Raw genomic sequence first — 14,847 nt, 5'->3', positions numbered from 1 at the left:
AAATAGATCAACAGTATTAATGGTAAGTTTAGAAAATGGATCAAAGAGTTTTTGACCATCGGACAAATTCAAAAGTGGTTTTAAGTGGAAACATTGTTTGTGAAGAGGAAGGTGCTGCCTCAGTGGCACACGAGGAATAGAGGAGAAATATACGAAAAGATCTGAAGATGATTTACAAGTGGGTCTGAAGAGGACTTGATGGAAGTGAGCTGAGAGAACTTGGAGCAAATGATGCATGAAGGGATTAATGATATCTCGGTGGCTCCCAGCAATGGCTCGTCAGGAGAAGACAGAAAATGAAAAACACGTCAGAGATTTTGAGTTATTATAAAGTGAGAAACTGGAATTCAAGGAACACATTTGAAGAGATAATACTGTGAAGCCAAACAATGAATGGCATTATAACGAGAACTCTCACAGCGAGACACTGAATGCCAGTGATGAAAATGGTCAACTTCATAAGGAAAGATGAATATTGCTTTGTCGTCTGGTCACCCACCACTCAGACAAATGGACGTAAACATGTTCGAGGGAACTAAGAAGCACTTTACTGTAAGGCGTGACAGTGAGGGAGTGAGGGAGGGAAGGAGGGAGAGGAACATTTGAACTAATAGGAGAGGTTGGATGGGCTCAAACTCTACCACTCAGAAAGAAGAGAAAGAGAAATGATAATTCACTCATGGCAACAAATTGATTTACAGTCCTACGGAAGAAATATATTAATTACCTCGTTTAGAATTCTAACCACGGAATATATGAAAATGGCACCACGTAAAACTAGTCGGGAACCGTGGTTAATGATGGAGAGGTTTTCCTGTGTTTTGCCTCAGTCGAACAAGACATTCGGAGGGAGTAGTGAAACCTTCATGGCAAGACTAGCCTCATGGTTCACACTGCTCTGGGTGAACCATAAGACAGACCACTATGGGCGGCGCGTGGCGACAGAAAACAATATCATGAAACAATCAAGATAACGGCGGTTAGAGCTACGCGCTGGCGTTACCTAATGGACCACTTTTGTTCGGGGTTCCTGTCGCTCCCATTACCGTACTTCGTCCTTGATTCTTACGCTTTACTGGTAGACGTAAACCAGAACAGTGATGCGTAGTTCCTCACGAAAGAAGAGAGAGTTGATTGTCCCTAAATGTTTCTTAATTGGTAGTTAAGCATTAGCATGTGTATGCTTAACTATGTGTGTACAGCACATAGATCGTGCTGAAAGATCCCTGGGTCTTAACAAAGACTTGGAGGTGGTACCTAAAGGTCACGCACTGGGATCGGATGTTACATATGTACGTACATATGTAACATCCGATCCCAGTGCGTACGTACATATCCTCTTGCCAGATATAGGAGGGAAATTGTACGATCCTGGTTTCTCTAACGTGTGTTGTGGTTTCAGAGTGTAACATGTGTCTGGAAGGCGTCCTGAGCTTTTCAGTCTCGCTGAAGATCCATAGTGAAGATCTACACTATGACTGGTTTGTCCTGGTGGACGAGGTGTTCCAGGGTCCATATACCCAGCACCCAGGAGCTGGCTGGTGGACAGCATCAGGTGGGTGGGTGGTGGGTCGCCTGGTCTTGGCGTGTTATCGTGGTGTGGGGAAGCCCCTAGTGACGTCAGCCGACACTGTCGCCCTCCTCACGCCCTTGAATACGTGGGGACATCCTCCCCCCCCTACAACCCATCTCTTGGACCGAACGCATCCGTTACTCAGCTCTTCGTAGTACATAGGTACTGACCCATCCTGTACTGTGCTTGTGTCTGTATAACTGCATACAGAGGTTCGATACCCCACCTGTTGTACCAGGCCTCGTATTCCTCCATATTTGTATAACTCTGGACACTCAAGTTTGTTGGGTGACCCACTAACTAACTAACTAACTAACTAACTAACTAACCAACAGACCGGCCGAACCACTGGCTCCGTTTGGTGACGTCCGACCCACACCACGACCAGTGCCCAGCAGGCGGAGATGTAGGCCACTCCCCAAACCGGTTCTGGCCTCAGATTTATTATAAGGGAATATTCTCCAGCAGGGACTACCAGGGGAGGATCTTGCCTCAGGAATTATTAATGAGGAGAAACCTACGTCATGCTGCTGACATACACACACACACACACACCACAAATTCTCGAAGACTTAAATGTATTCCTGAAGGGGTCCTGGATCGTCGAGGCTAATATGCTGGACGAATTAGACGTTTAGATGAGACTCTGTGGATTATGATAAGTAGGACGAAATTAGATTCAAGTGTGTCACAGGTGAATACTTTACTGCTCAGGTTAGTGGCGAGGGCTGGAAGGTGTTGGTGGGCAGGAGGTGAGGCAGGACACACGGAAGGAAGGGAGGGAGGCACGTAAGAGAAGGTTTGACGAGGCTTTGTTGACCTTATGATCACGACCGTTGACCATGACGACACGACCCTTGAAAACGATGTCACTGCCCGTAGGTTGGATGGCCCGCCCTTCCACCGGACCCTTAAGGGTTTGGTCAAAGGCCAGGTCATGATTCTCAAGGGCTATATATTATTATGCACGAGGGTTTTACACACACACACACACACGTACCTCTCGCTCCTGTGACCTTCATCCTTGTATTCCTGTATCCTGCACGCCTCTTATCCTTGTAAGTACGACTATGATCGTGAGTGGATTTGATGTGGCGTCGTAACAATGGTGGTGGCTGGTAGCGACTGTCTGTGCTCCCTTTCGACACTGGGACGTGCGTATTAATGTAGAGACTTCGCATCATTTTCTTTTCAAGGTCTGGCCTTAAAATAAAGAAAGAGGTGATGCCCTTCGATTGTGTCAGGCGTGTTGGTTATGACATGTTGTCTGTAGTTGTGTTGTTGTGGGGAAATGACGTCAACTGAGGCCCGTGTGTGGCAGAGACGTGGCCCACATGACAGCTACTTCCCTTTCCTCCATCTCACATTGTTCTGATATTGTGCTTCATTTGGGAAGTGATTCGCATTTTCGGAAAGCCTTTTTTTTTTTTCTTTTCTTCGCCCAGTGAAGCCCAACGTGACAGTAGATGACATTGGTAACATCCATCACCATTGCTTTATGCCGGTGTGTCCCCGGCAAATTCATTGCGCACCCCATGCTCGTCCCGTGAGCGGTAGCGCAAAAGGATTACCGTGGTCACAAAGGGTCAGACCTCAGTGGGTTGATATCCATTACACTACATAATTTCATCTGATTCTTTATCTTCACTACTTGCCCTTAACAACCCTGAGATCAGAATGTAACATGCTGGTCTCTGAAGCCAGGACACAAATACTCAGACATTATTGCTCAAGGGATTCAGATCAGATTGTTATAGATTGCCTCTCTCCCTCACCAGAGGAGCACCAGCCTGACCCCTGGGCAGGTGATGGCGTGCCTCTGAATGGTGAGGATGACCCGAGGTTGTGTTGTTACCCAGGGTGGGTCCAGGTGGGCACGACGCTGCTGGACAGTAGTGAGGAACTGATGTTATGTTTATGTTCGTAGTGGGTCTGGATGTCCCGTGCTCCTCCTGTACTGATCAGGCTTAGAGAGTTTTTCCTGTCGTGTTTCCCTTTAACCCGACAAATGAATCGTGTTGATTCCTGTCATTTCGCTCGGGTCATTCGGTCAGCGATGCCAGCCACACAGACAGCGGCACAGTCTTGAACCCCTTGTGATGACCAGCAGAGTCCCCGTCCCCTGTTGAAGGTTGGGGGAGGGGGGAAGATTTCCTTTAATTATCTCTGGTATTTCATGTCAAGGTGTGTGTGGAGTCACGTGATCCTTCCTCCTCCCTGGTGACCTAGTAACAAGGTTCGTCTTAGCCTCACGCTGGCTGCTGCTGCTGCTGCTGCTGTTATTTTCGTCTTGAGGTTCCTCTCCCTCACGTCTGCTTACTCTGTATGGCGGGTGATCACTCACCTGCCACGCTGCATACCACACGTCTATCTGTTATGGTCACCTGTTCTTTTCGGGCCACTGTATCATTGGCATTGTGATGTTTGTGTTGCCTCGGTGGCTTTGACGTGGTCCTGGTGTTGGGTGATTGTGGGAGTGTAGTGGGGCAGCGAGTGTGAGGTGTCGGTACTCAGATCCACTCGGCCCGCTGCACACAGATAGGCCGGACCTTCTGTCTGGTCTGGATTTCAGAAGATTAATTTTTGCTTTTGATTTATTCACTTAAGAATTATCTGTGCCCTGTGGAAGTTCGTCAGGGGAACTGTTCTGCCACGTGTGTTTATAACTGTGTGTATACTCCAGGTGTAGAACACGGAGGGGCACGGTCTACATGACGTCGAGATATATCTGTCTACACCCAGTTTACCGTCAGACACTCCCCAGCAGGCCTGGCCAGGCGCTTCCCCCTGTTTTCACCCTAGCGATCCACACACTCCCTCATATCTGCACTTGCCATCTACATTCTCGCCCATACCTACACCCCAGCCATCCAGCCTGTACCCCATACCTACACCCCAGCTATCCACCCTGTACCCTATACTTACACCCCACCCATCCACACTGTACCCCATACCTACACCCCAGCCATCCACACTGTACCCCAGACATTCCCACTGTACCCCATACCTATACCCCAGCTATCCACACTGTACCCAATACCAACACCTCAGCCATCCACCCTGTACCCCATACCTACACCCCAGTCATCCACACTGTACCCCATACTTACATTCCAGCCATTCACACTGTACCCCATACCTGTACCCCAGCCATCCACACTGTACCCCATACCTACATCCCAGCCATCCACCCTGTACCCCATACCTACACCCCAGCCATCCACACTGTACCCCATACCTACACCCTAGCCATCCACACTGTACCCCATACCTACACCACAGCCATCCACACTGTACCCCATATCTACACCCTAGCCATCCACACTGTACCCCAGCCATCCACACTGTACCCCATACCTTTACCCCAGCCATCCACACTGTACCCCATACCTACACCCCAGCCATCCATAGCCCCTCGTATCCATACGCTCAGTCATACTTCTTGTATGTATATTCCCCAGTATCTGTACCATGACAGTTCCCCGTGTTCGTGGTTCTCCCATATTGACTCTTACATCCTCGCGGAGAACAGGCGACTGAGCCTCGATAATCAAGCCTCACTTGGCTACTTTTCTTCATTCCCGAATGTGATAACACTGGAGGTGAGGATTTCCAGCCCCTCCAACATCGACGTTATTCGCTTATGTGCGACGTGCAGGAGATGCATGGCTGCTTCTCGCTCTCTCCCGTCCACAGGGATATTGTTTTTAATTGTATTTCTTGTATTTCTCCTGATGATGTGATTATTACACGAAAGTGCACTTGGGAACTTATCGTGTTTCATTTTCCCCGTGGACTTATAGGAATAAAATTTGTAAAATGATAAGTTTATGATACGCTCGTTGTCTGTCTTGGACAATCGCATGTTTACCAAATGGCGTCTTAGCTACGTCTCTTCGTTGTATATCAACTGACTGTTATATTTCTCTCTTGTGTCTACCCTGATGATGTGATTATTACACGAAAGTGCACTTGGGAACTTTTCGTGTTTCATTTTCCCCGTGGACTCATAGGAATATCTTGATCACGCGCAAAATTGTGATCCTTTCCAATATATATATATATATATATATATATATATATATATATATATATATATATATATATATATATCCATTTCTAAGCAAACACCTGATCCACACATCCTCTACCACTTCTGAAACCACACATTTATGGATCTGGAGAAGGCATATGATAGAGTTGATAGAGATGCTCTGTGGAAGGTATTAAGAATATATGGTGTGGGTGACAAGTTGTTAGAAGCAGTGAAAAGTTTTTATCGAGGATGTAAGGTATGTGTACGTGTAGGAAGAGAGGAAAGTGATTGGTTCTCATTGAATGTAGGTTTGCGGCAGGGGTGTGTGATGTCTCCATGGTTGTTTAATTTGTTTATGGATGGGGTTGTTAGGAAGGTGAATGCAAGAGTTTTCGAAAGAGGGGCAAGAATGAAGTCTGTTGTGGTGAGAGAGCTTGGGAAGTGAGTCAGTTGTTGTTCGCTGATGATACAGCGCTGGTGGCTGATTCATGTGAGAAACTGCACAAGCTGGTGACTGAGTTTGGTAAAGTGTGTGAAAGAAGAAAGTTAAGAGTAAATGTGAATAAGAGCAAGGTTATTAGGTACAGTAGGGTTGAGGGTCAAGTCAATTGGGAGGTAAGTTTGAATGGAGAAAAACTGGAGGAAGTAAAGTGTTTTAGATATCTGGGAGTGGATCTGGCAGCGGATGGAACCATGGAAGCGGAAGTGAATCATAGGGTGGGGGAGGGGGCGAAAATCCTGGGAGCCTTGAAGAATGCTTGGAAGTCGAGAAAATTATCTCGGAAAGCAAAAATGGGTATGTTTGAAGGAATAGTGGTTCCAAAAATGTTGTATGGTTGCGAGGCGTGGGCTATGGATAGAGTTGTGCGCAGGAGGGTGGATGTGCTTGAAGTGAGATGTTTGAGGACAATGTGTGGTGTGAGGTGGTTTGATCGAGTAAGTAATGTAAGGGTAAGAGAGATGTGTGGAAATAAAAAGAGCGTGGTTGAGAGAGCAGAAGAGGGTGTTTTGAAATGGTTTGGGCACATGGAGAGAATGAGTGAGGAAAGATTGACCAAGAGGATATATGTGTCGGAGGTGGAGGGAACGAGGAGAAGTGGGAGACCAAATTTGAGGTGGAAAGATGGAGTGAGAAAGATTTTGAGTGATCGGGGCCTGAACATGCAGGAGGGTGAAAGGCGGGCAAGGAATAGAGTGAATTGGATCGATGTGGTATACCGGGGTTGACGTGCTGTCAGTGGATTGAATCAGGGCATGTGAAGCGTCTGGGGTAAACCTTGGAAAGCTGTGTGGGGCCTGGATGTGGAAAGGGAGCTGTGGTTTCGGGCATTATTGCATGGCAGCTAGAGACTGAGTGTGAACGAATGAGGCCTTTGTTGTCTTTTCCTAGCGCTACCCCGCACACATGAGGGGGGAGGGGGATGGTATTCCATGTGTGGTGAGGTGGCGATGGGAATGAATAAAGGCAGACAGTGTGAATTGTGTGCATTGGTATATATGTATGTGTCTGTGTGTGTATATATATGTGTACATTGAGAGGTATAGGTATGTACATTTGCGTGTGTGGACGTGTGTGTGTATATACATGTGTATGGGGGTGGGTTGGGCCATTTCTTTCGTCTGTTTCCTTGCGCTACCTCGTAAACGCGGGAGAAAATATATATATATATATATATATATATATATATATATATATATATATATATATATATATATATATATATATATATATATATATATATTTGGAGCGTTTAAACTGAACTAATCACGTCATTGTTGAGTTTCCCTGGCTCCCGTGCAACCCTCTGACCGCCGCCACAGCTGGAGCCTCACACTGTCTCCTCCCGCTGATCTCGCGCGGGAGTTGCAGCCACCGTCCGTGGCATCTTGATGTTCATTCTTCCATCTTCACGGACGACATTCCCCGGAGGTCTGAGATTCTGCAGCCTCCCTCCCTCTCCCGCCTAACCTGATCACCTGACTTGTATCTTGTGCCGTTCACTTTAATGTTAGGTTCTCTCGTGCGAGTTCTTCCAAACTCCCTTACATTATGCTGCTTCTTCCTGTTATATACGACCCCTCCACCAGCAGTAACTTCTCCCCACTAGTAGATTACCTCCTCCAGCAGCAGTATCATTCCCCCATTATTATGGTTTCTCCTCCAGCAGCAGTAACATCCATCCCCCCGTACCCTCCACTAATATAGTTCCTCCTCCAGCAGCAGTAACTTCCCCCCGTACCCTCCACTGGTATAGTTCCTCCTCCAGCAGCAGTAACATCCTCCCGTAACCTCCACTAATATAGTTCCTCCTCCAGCAGCAGTAACATCCCCCTGTACCCCCACTAATATAGTTCCTCCTCCAGCAGCAGTAACATCCCCCTGTACCCCCACTAATATAGTTCCTCCTCCAGCAGCAGTAACATCCTCCCGTACCCTCCACTAATATAGTTCCTCCTCCAGCAGCAGTAACTTCCCCCCGTACCCTCCACTGGTATAGTTCCTCCTCCAGCAGCAGTAACATCCTCCCGTACCCTCCACTGGTATCGTTCCTCCTCCAGCAGCAGTAACATCCTCCCGTACCCTCCACTGGTATAGTTCCTCCTCCAGCAGCAGTAACATCTTCCCCCTTCAGTATAGTGCCCCCTCGTTCAGCAGTAGCATTCCCTCCACCTGTATAATGCCCCCTCCAGCACCAGTAATAATGGCTGAAACTTGGAACGTAAGTCAAACCATAAAGAAAAAAAATATCTTGCGCCTTCCACCGTGAAATCTAGGAGGGGAATTCTGGCCTTACTCTCACATTCCGTTGATAAGTCTAACTTTATACCTGGCGGCAGATCCTGGCAGATCCTGGTAGATCCTGGCAGATCCTGGCAGATCCTGGCAGATCCTGGCAGATCTTGGCAGATCCTGGCAGTTCATGGCAGATCTTGGCATATCTTGGCATATCCTGGCAGATCCTGGCAGATCTTGGCAGATCCTGGCAGATCCTGGCATATCTTGGCAGATCTTGGCAGATCCTGGCAGATCCTGGCAGATTCTGGCAGATCCTTGCAGATCTTGGCATATCTTGGCAGATCCTGGCAGATCCTGGCAGATCCTGGCAGATCTTGGCAGATCCTGGCAGATTCTGGCAGATCTTGGCAGATCCTGGCAGATCCTGGCAGATCTTGGCAGATCCTGGCAGATCCTGGCATATCTTGGCAGACCCTGGCAGATCCTGGCAGATCCTGACAGATTCTGGCAGATCTTGGCAGATCCTGGCAGATCTTGGCAGATCCTGGTAGATCTTGGCAGATCCTGGCAGATCCTGGCAGATTCTGGAAGATCCTGGCAGATCCTGGCAGATCCTGGCAGATTCTGGCAGATCCTGGCAGATCCTGGCAGATCTTGGCAGACCCTGGCAGATCCTGGCAGATTCTGGCAGATCTTGGCAGATCCTGGCAGATCCTGGCAGATCCTTTCATTAGAGAGAAGTGTGTTGTTTGTGGCACCAATTCATCTCAAGCATTCGCGTATGGCACCTCGTATCGTGGCGCACAGGTTACATTACTGCAGGAGTCCAGAGCTTGTGGTGTGAGCTGTGTATACTCGTGGTTAAGACCACACCACTTTGGTCTCCTGGTGTACACTTGATGTTTCGGAAGGGAAGTGTATTGTATACAGGTTATTCAGTGAGGTGAATGTTCTTCATGTTTCAGTGAGTGACGGTACATTCCTGTTGTGTGTCTGACGCGGTGTTGGCTGGCAGTTGGAGGTTGTGAACTGTTTGTTTTCACAGCTGTACGTGGCGATTTCCACTGCAGTACTCTGTAATTTTCATTGATATATGGTAGTATTCACAGCAGTATGTTGTGATTTTCACAGCGGTACGTGATAATTTTCACAGCAGTATGCTGTGATTTTCACAGTGGTACGTGCTAGTTTTTACAGAAGTATGTAATTTTAAAAGTTGTACGAGGTAGTTTTCACTGCTATATGTGGTAATTTTCAGAGCAGTACGTGGGGTTAGTTCACAGCGGTGGTACGAGGTAGTTTTCACTGCTATATGTGGTAATTTTCACAGCAGTACGTGGGGTAAGTTTCACAGCGGTGGTACGAGGTAGTTTTCGCAGCAGTAAATGGTACTTTTTGCAGCAGTTCTCGATATTTGTTTCCCTCAAATATTGGCCAGGGAGGTAAGTGCATTTACCTAAATTCCATTAACAAAAGACACCGAGAGAGACTACAAACGGACATATAGTCGTCTACTGAGCCACCGAAAACAGCATACTTTTCATTGGGGGATCAGTTTCCAACTCCTCCAGTACGGAGAAGAGAAGTAAAGAGCAATGGGTGGACACAGACACCTTCATATCACGAATGAATAATGAGAAATACCTCAGAATGATAATGTCTGACGAACTTGCCTTTAGCGAAAAACAAAACAAGACAACAGTTGCCTCTTTAAAAAAGATGGTACGATGGATCCTGCGGAATTTCAAGGCGAGAAAAAACAAACAAACAATGAAGCTCTTCAAGGCGCTAATTCTCTTATGATTAGAATATTTGTTTGCTAACATCACCATAAAAGGCGGCCGAAACTGCAGAACTAGAATGTTCAGATACCGTTCATGGCCTCAGCTGATGTGATAAAGGAGCTGAACTCCTGAGAACGACTGAAACTGGCGAGGCTGCACTCCCTGGAGTGCAGATGGGAGAGGTGTATTATCATGTACACTTGGAAGATCTTAGAAAGTATGGTCCCCAATCCACACTCGAAACCAACTCCTTATTGGCGTGCAAGGCGTAGAGGACTGTAAAATATTGTCCCAAAAATCTAAAGACGCGATGAACTCACAAACGAAAATCGAAAACATTTTGAACATCCGGAGCCCAAGACTTGAACACATTGCCCTCAACCATCAGAAGCACCACGGGACCTACACTGGGGAATGTAAGAAGGTTATGGATGAATATTTACAAAGTATACCAGACCAACCAGACTGTGATGGTTAAGTGGGTCTTGGAGCTGCCGCTTCCAACAGCTTGGGTGAACAGTGACCCAACTCAGTGGCTTGGACCCAGTCCGAACTGTGGAGGCAGAAGACCTCTGAAGAATATGCCAGGTATACATACGCCAGTCAGGAGCTAGGCGGCCCCAGTCACGGCCAGGACGGGGAACGTGTGGTATGCCCAGCAATAGCTGGGCAGTCTTTATTTAACCCACTATATACAGTAGTGGCCTCGTGTGTCACTACCGTGGTACACAGCGGACGCTTCCATCCTGCTGCAGGTGGCGTTCATCCCTAGGAAGCTTCAGGCTCCTCCTCAGCCCACGTGAACGGCGGACATCACCCTTGCCCACAATCACTACAATGCCAGAGTAAACAGCTGAAACATGTGACACAGTAAACCTTGAGGAACACACGGGCTCCTCCTTTTTATGGGACTGCGTGCAGTAGCTGACCTGAACAGCCATCTGCCTGACTGAGCTGTGTCTTGAGGACGTTGTCAGATGTGGAGGTTTTGGAGAGTTCGGCACCGTACCTTGTGGGGACGACACAGAACTTGTACATTTGAGCATCCTTGATTAAGACATTTCCTCTCGTCTTAATACAGCAGGACACTTTCCGTGTATTACCCAGTTCGTCTGTGTAGGAAGTGGCCCTTGCAATATCTACACTGTTTAGTATCTCTTATAATATGACTCGTATCATGGGAATTAATCGTTTAGAATATTGCAACAGTCAGATGTCCACCTGCATGTTCTCGATATATTCTCCTCTGCAGAATAGCAGGTGTTGAGTCTTGTTGAATCTTTTACCACTCTGTACACCACGGGGTCGACCATTAGCAATGTTAACCCAGGGCCGTGTGACATGCAAATGCCCACTTCAGTATTTTTCACGGATTTAACACGTATGCAGCTGGTAGCCCACGCAGAGTCTTTTTACTTTACAGCAAAAATACGACAGAGAGGAACCTTTTCAAGCCGTGGTATATCGGTTAGTGTTCCTGACCGTGACGCATTCACGGGCCGCCCAGGGTCGAACGCAAAGGTTCAAATCCTGGTTGCGGCAGTCGGTCCACAGTCAACCCGGCTGTTCATTCACCCCTAAGGGTTAGTCGATAAAATGGGTACCTGGCTCAGGCTAGGGTTTTAAGAGTATATTGTGTGGGAGATAAGTTGCTAGAGGTAGTGAAAAGTTTTTATCGAGGATGTAAGGCATGTGTACGTGTAGGAAGAGAGGAAAGTGATTGGTTCCTGGTGAATGTCGGTTTGCGGCTGGGGTGCGTGATGTCTCCATGGCTGTTTAATTTGTTTATGGGTGGGGTGGTTAAGAAGGTGAATGCGTGAGTTTTGGAGAGCGGGGCAAGTATGCAGTCTGTTGTGGATGAGAGGGCTTAGGAAGTGAGTCAGTTGTACGCTGATGATACAGCGCTGGTGGCTGATTTGGATGAGAAACTGTAGAAGTTGGTGACTGAGTTTGGTAATGTGTGTGAAAGAAGAAAGTTTAGAGTAAATGTGAATAAGAGCAAGGTTATGAGGTTCAGTAGGGTTGAGGGACAAATTTATTGGGAGGTACGTTTGAATGGAGAGATACTGGATATCTGGGAGTGGCCTTAGCAGCGGATGGGACCATGAAAGCGGAAGTGAGTCACAGGGTGGGGGAGGGAGCGAAGGTTCTGGGAGCATTGAAGAATGTGTGGAAGGCGAGAACGTTATCTTGGAGAGGAAAAATGGGTATGTTTGAAGGAATAGTGGTTCCAACAATGTTGTATGGTTGCGAGGCATGGGCTATAGATAGGGTTGTGCGGAGGAGGGTGGATGTGTTGGAAATGAAATGATTGAGGACAGTATGTCATGTGAGGTGGTTTGATCGAGTAAGTAATGAAAGGGTAAGAGATGTGTGGCAATAAAATGAGTGTGGTTGAGAGAGCAGAAGAGGGTGTATTGAAATGGTTTGGTCACATGGAGAGAATGAGTGAGGAAAGATTGACAAAGAGAATATAAATGTCAGAGGTGGAGGGAGCGAGGAGAAGTGGGAGACCAAATTGGAGGTGGAAGGATGGAGTGAAAAAGATTTTGAGCGATTGGGGCCAGAACATACAGGAGGGTGAAAGGCGTGCAAGGAATATAGTAAATTAGAACGATGTGGTATACCAGGGTTGACGTGCTGTCAGTGGATTGAACCAGGGCATGTGAAACGTCTGGGGTAAACCATGGAAAGTTTTGTGGGGGTCTGGATGTGGAAAGGGAGCTGTGGTTTCGGTGCATTATTACATGACAGCTAGAGACTGAGCGTGAACGAATGTGACTTTTGTTGTCTTTTCCTAGTGGTACCTTGCGCGCGCGGGGAGAGTGGGGTGCCATTTCATGTGTGACGGGGCGGTGACGGGAATGGATGAAGGCAGCAAGTATGAATATGTACATTTGTATATATGTATATGTCTGTGTATGTATATGTATGTATACGTTGAAAGGTATAAGCATGTATATGTGCGTGTGTGGGTGTTTATGTATATACATGTGTCTGTGGGTGGGTTGGACCATTCTTTCGTCTGTTTCCTTTCGCTACCTCGCTGACGCGGGAAACATTGACTAAGTATAGTAAAAAAAAGAATATATATATATATATATATATATATATATATATATATATATATATATATATATATATATATAACGATAATGGATGGCCTTGATTAGGGCCTCAGCTGCAAGTGCCATCTCAGCTAACATGAAAAAGAAAGGTACAGATAAACTTCCCTTATGTCTCTTGTGGGACAATTTAGCGAACATTACCGTGACATACCAACCTTCGCAATGGAGAGAGGAGCCTCCCTGTTTGTATCTCACCTTGTGGGAGAACGCAGCAGCTGGGGGGTGTGGCGAGCCAGAACCTGCCTGCCTGCTCCACGTCTCGTAGAATCTGAGAAGAACTCACTGTAGACAATGTGTTCTGCCTCACTATCCTGTCCCCATGTTAACAGATGAGGGAATGTAGAATCTTCGGCCTCTCCACCTCACTATCCTGTCCCCATGTTAACAGATGGGAAATGTAGGATCTTCGTCCTCTCCACCTCACTATCCTGTCCCCATGTTAACAGATGAGGAAATGTAGGATCCTCGTCCTCTCCACCTCACTATCCTGTCCCCATGTTAACAGATGAGGAAATGTAGGATCCTCGTCCTCTCCACCTCACTATCCTGTCCCCATGTTAACAGATGAGGAAATGTAGGATCTTCGTCCTCTCCACCACCAGATAACTTCTGCAGAGGCCAGGAGGTCGTCTGTCGTCTGGGTTTCTTATGTCCTCACCAGTAAACACTTGGGCCGTCTGCTGGACACTGTCCTCCTCAGCACAGGAAGCGACCCACTGGACGAGATTGTCTGCCAGATACCACGATGGTCACTCTGGCCAGATACTGTGGCCAGATACTGGCTCTGTTTTATACAGAATTCCTTGTGAATTATTGCTCTTTAATGTTTGATTTATCTGTTTATCTGCCTGTCTGTTTGTGTTGCAGTGGAGGAGATGGTCCAGGAAAACGTTTGTGCGAAACAGTCGTTTGGGAAATTGTTCCCAGTCGGTGTAATGATGTGTGTGTGTGTGTGTTATTTGGAATTGCGTCCCGACCATTGTGTAGTAGAGAGAGAGAGAGAGAGAGAGAGAGAGAGAGAGAGAGAGGAGAGAGAGAGGAGAGAGAGAGAGAGAGAGTCATATATATATACATATTTTTTTTCTAGGTCGAGCGTTCACATGAACTTGTTTGTGACCTGGATATTCTGCCAACCTGTCTCCCAGTGTACACAGTGGGTGTGAGGTGTTGTGACTCCCGTCAAAGGACAGACTTACTTGATTACTTTAGCAGTGGTAACAAGAAGAGGCAACACGACTTTACCCTCGAGGTTGATCCTCATGTTAACCGTATCTTTCTGACCCTATTTTGGGGAGTCGATGGGAGTCACATGTTCTCTGTTGAATGTTCCTGTTGTGTGATGTTCGTTTGCTGTTCTTCGTTCTGGTCTTCGGTTTGAGTGACCGTATGGTGTATGACGTCATGAACACATAGTTACGATCCTTGGGTATGATGGCCCAGCCTTTGACCCTGACCCCTAAAGTGTCGGGTCAAAGGTTGGGTCGTCACGTCCAAAGTGTAGCATGATAATGTTCTAGGCTCATACCGTCGTGCTCAAGGGCTCTTACTGTCGTGCTCATGAGTCCTTATTTTGTTCAAGGGTCGTGCTG

General features: G+C 47.1%; 1 protein-coding gene across 1 annotated transcript in view; it reads right to left on the bottom strand.

Annotated features, from left to right (window-relative positions):
- The window catches only part of Naam (Nicotinamide amidase), a 233,641-nt gene extending 219,699 nt beyond the window's left edge, over nucleotides 1–13,942 (bottom strand). Inside the window, exon 1 of the mRNA XM_071690574.1 lies at nucleotides 13,454–13,942. The gene's annotated coding sequence lies outside the window, so the exon portion shown is untranslated. The remainder of the gene's footprint in view (nucleotides 1–13,453) is intronic.
- Between the last annotated feature and the right edge of the window lie 905 nt (nucleotides 13,943–14,847).

This window comes from Panulirus ornatus, chromosome 48 (genome assembly GCF_036320965.1).
Source record: "Panulirus ornatus isolate Po-2019 chromosome 48, ASM3632096v1, whole genome shotgun sequence".
Classification (NCBI taxonomy): Eukaryota; Metazoa; Arthropoda; class Malacostraca; order Decapoda; family Palinuridae; genus Panulirus; species Panulirus ornatus.
This window is presented reverse-complemented; position numbering and strand designations above follow the sequence as displayed.